Source organism: Pezoporus occidentalis, unplaced genomic scaffold (assembly GCF_034315485.1).
Source record: "Pezoporus occidentalis ecotype Australia unplaced genomic scaffold, CSIRO_AGI_Poc_V1 ctg7, whole genome shotgun sequence".
Classification (NCBI taxonomy): domain Eukaryota; kingdom Metazoa; phylum Chordata; class Aves; order Psittaciformes; family Psittacidae; genus Pezoporus; species Pezoporus occidentalis.
This window is the reverse complement of record NW_026916052.1, coordinates 2,869,739-2,873,551: the sequence shown is the minus strand read 5'-3', so window position 1 is coordinate 2,873,551 and position 3,813 is coordinate 2,869,739. Positions and strand designations below refer to the sequence as shown.

Here is a 3,813-nt window from a genome sequence, read left to right as displayed (position 1 = left end):
TTCTTCCTGTCTACTATATTATTAACATTAATATTTAGTGTTGAAAGTGCTCTTTGGAAGTGTTATTATTATATTTTTTCAAGCACTTAATCCCATACATTGCATAGGGGAATGTATCTCTCCATCTGGATATCTGTGCTCTACAGTGGAAATACCAGAGCTGCTCAGAAATGCAAAGCACCTGCAGCTCTTTTCAAGGGGTGGTATCCAACTGTTGCCAGGGTGGAGTTAATATCTAGTTAAACATTAACCCAGGGCTTGGTTCCATCATTTTATAATGTGTAACCTGCTGCAAGTAAATGATAAACTGTTCTGGGTGCAGCCCTGATTGCCAAATACTTATATTTCATGTTGTTACTGTTCAGAGGAAAAGCAAATAACTCTCATTTGAAAACAGGTAAACAGAAAAGATGCTGCATACTGGTTTCTTGCTCTCCTGAAAAGGCAAGAAGATAGTCATTGCACTGGAAACTCTATTGGCCAGTTCAAGATTTTATATATGTTTTTAAGACAACAGTACAAGGTGACATAAAGCCACATGCTGTTGTAGGACAGAGCCTGTAAGACACTGCCTCTCATTCCTTAAATCATACCAGTCTTTCCCCTTCTCATCCTTCTCCCTGCTTGCTCCCCAGCCCCCAGTGTGAAGTGTTAAAAACTTGAGGACAGAGCCTAGAGCTGTCTGCAGATGGGGCTGGCCAACCCAAAGTGCCAGGCTCCCAAACCCACCACCTACATCTCCTGCCCACAGAGCAGCCAAGCACGCTGTGTGCTACTGGGTTCCCACACCACACTGCGTTGGGAAGAGTCCATGTGTGTTTGGACTTGATGAGTTAGTCCATCAAATGTGCTATGTTATGATGCACTGTGGTAACTCTGATATCCTACAGTCTCACTGAGGTCCTGAATTGGTGGAGGCAGAGGGCAAAGGAAGCCTGGCTTCTGATTGTCCTCTTGAGTTAAAAAAAAAACGTAATGAGATTCAGGAAAAGGTTGAACACGGAGAGAAGGCATTTTGCAGTTATGCTGACCAGGACAGATGCTGCAATAACCATTAATCTCCATGTTCCAGTCTGGAAGCTCATCATGTGCTGAAGTCACTGTCTGGCCTCCCTGAGCCCTGTGGAGGATTGTGCAATCGTCACCCGTGTTCATCATCTGAGGTGAGAGGGGAGGGCGTCACCTTCCTCTGAAGCATCCGGCACCAGCTCCTGTCAGCAGCAGGATGCTGGCTGCAGTGGACATGGATGTGCTCCAGCATGGCAGCAGTTACACACCCTCCTCTGAGTTAAATCAGGAGATGCAGCCAGATGTCACCTCTAGCCAGGTTTACCCCTTTCACTTGCACACATGCCACACTTACCAACACACATCACCTTCCCCAGCCCCTGAAAAGTCCCATCTTTAGACAGTTTCTTCCCAACCTGGGGGCTCTACCTTGCTTCCTGCAGTCATCAGTGTGTATTTGTTGCCATTATATTCCACGAGTTTGTGATCTTCAGTATTCAAAGACTTCAAGATGCAAGGTCAGGCAAGAGGATGTAGCAGCTGCAGAAAATAGTACTCGATTCAGCACTGCTGACAGGTGCTTGCTTTCTCACCTAAATCTGAAATTACTTCATCCCTCTTTAATATGAAGAGGTCTTACGCATTTCATTATTAGTGTTCTTCCTTCTTTTCCTTTGTGTGTGTGTGTGTGCACATTTCAGTTGTCCTCTCCCACCCCTGTTCCTCTCTCTACCTCACATCAGTGTACACTGCACACTTCCTGTGGCACTTTTATAAGCTGCCAGAAGGGAAGTGACCTGGTTACACGTCCAGCTCTACAAGCTGCCTCAGCAATGCTTTTCCTCCTTCTCTGCAGCAGCCCTGGGCAAGCAGAATGTCCTCAGCCTGTCAGCGCATTTGAAGGGTACGGTCTGCACCCTGAAGGTGCAGGGAGGGTATGGTCTGCACCACAGCTCACCACCACAGTTCACAGAGCTGACATCGGCACTCAGTGACTTGTGACAACCCTGTTACAAAGCATGTGGTCACTGACTTCAGGCAGAAGCCATGGGATAGGGTTATATTATTATTACTACCGAGACTGTTGTTATTGCAGTAAGTATGAGCTGCTGACAGTAGATGCCTCTCTGGAAATAACTCATCAATCATGAGAGCTGCCCACAGGAGGAGCCGCCCAGAGCCCTGATCCGGCAGCACTTACGCAGCAGGATGCCCGTGTTATCAGTGAGGAAATCCACACGCTTGACTCTACATACGCAAGTGTCCTCACTAGTTCCTGAAGGCAGCAAAAAGAGAAAGTTCTACCCATCCTCATTCAGTTTGCTGCAGAACGATGTTCTTGTTTGTTTCTGCCCTTCAAAATAGTGAGTCAACTTGCCTCACTGAGATTCAAACTGACCCTCCAGCAGTCCCTCTCAAACATCATTTTCTTTATTATATCTCTTTTATTTTCAAATGTTTTGGGTATATAAATACCTGTAATAAACTATATTCCCGGATCCTTATGGTTACATGTGAAACCAAAGACTTTAATGTAACAGTTAAAATTTTAGGAGATTTCTTGCCACCACCCTGATATCTTGGTTGTTAGAAAAATAAAAGCTTATCATCCAGTCTGTTCTTTTGAAGGATGTGCAGTTTTGCTTCCATGACCAGTCTAGGTCTAACCACCTAGAGTTTAATAGAGCATCACTTGGGAAGACTGCCTGATACAGTAAAAATACAATGATCATTCTTTCTGGATTTGTACCTAAGTTTTCCACTATTCTATTTTATCTCCATGCCTTCCAAAATTCTTATCCTTTTTTTTTTTTTCCAGATTTATAGCATGGAGCTATGCAAATGCATTTCAGGGAAGTCCAACTTAAGAATTCAGAGATAAAATAGGGAAAGCTGTATGATTATCCTATTTTTATAAGGTCCTTGTTCCATGTTAGAAGAAAAGTAGTTCCAAATATTGCTTGTAGGTTTATGAAATGCTTACAGAAGCCGACTCGCTTTGAGCAACTACAAATGATAGAATACCTCTAAACTGACAACAGATCCAGAAGGCTTCTGGGACTGGATGCTACATGGGTAGCATCAGCATGGTGCCACCAGTGAAAGCAGAGGCACTTTATATAGCTTCAGGATTCACTGGAGAAGTGTATAAAGCTCAATACAGATGGTAAAGTATAAAGCAACCTCATTTCCTCAGGCAAAGGGAAATGCCAATGAAAATTATCTGCCTGTGAGGAGGAACAAGATAAGAAAGAGGAGCGTTTTCTAGAAGCGCATTAAATATTTCACTCCCAAGTAAAACACAGGAATATGAACAAGCATATGTTTATGAAATCAAGTATCAAAATTTCTACTTAAGACCTGTAGATACAATCCAAACCTGAATGTAGACAGATGGAGTCTTTCTGGGTCAACAGGCTCTGCAGGCAATTTATGGGGAAAGGATGCTGGAGCATCCCTGATCACTTGTGCAGCTGCATGGGTTCACTGCTGTGTATCCATGCATGCACAGTGGTGCCTCACAGCTGGTCAGAATGTTGCATGCCGATCCCTGGCTCCACTGAGAGAAAATCCCACCTCTGCTGGCATACAGCCCAAGCCAGAGATTTGTTGCCATACAGATTGTTGCCTTAGAATTAACTTCCCTCCCTTCTCGCTGCCCTCTTGGTTAACATGTCCTCTCAAAAGAGCTGATTTCCCTGAATGTCCCATTTGGGAGCAAAGCCTTTAGCATGTTCACAGTGTGGGGTGTGCTGAACATGTTGGTGCTGTGAGGCATGTGCCCGTTTCTCTGTGACTGTGGGA

The 3,813-nt window shown here is 44.4% G+C and overlaps 1 long non-coding RNA gene across 1 annotated transcript; it reads left to right on the top strand.

The window, feature by feature from the left end:
• Positions 1-2,626, top strand: LOC134175610 (uncharacterized). Its single transcript, XR_009969073.1, has 3 exons — positions 1-523; positions 1,073-1,163; positions 1,865-2,626. It is a non-coding gene; the product is annotated as an uncharacterized LOC134175610 (long non-coding RNA).
• The last annotated feature ends 1,187 nt before the right edge of the window (positions 2,627-3,813 follow it).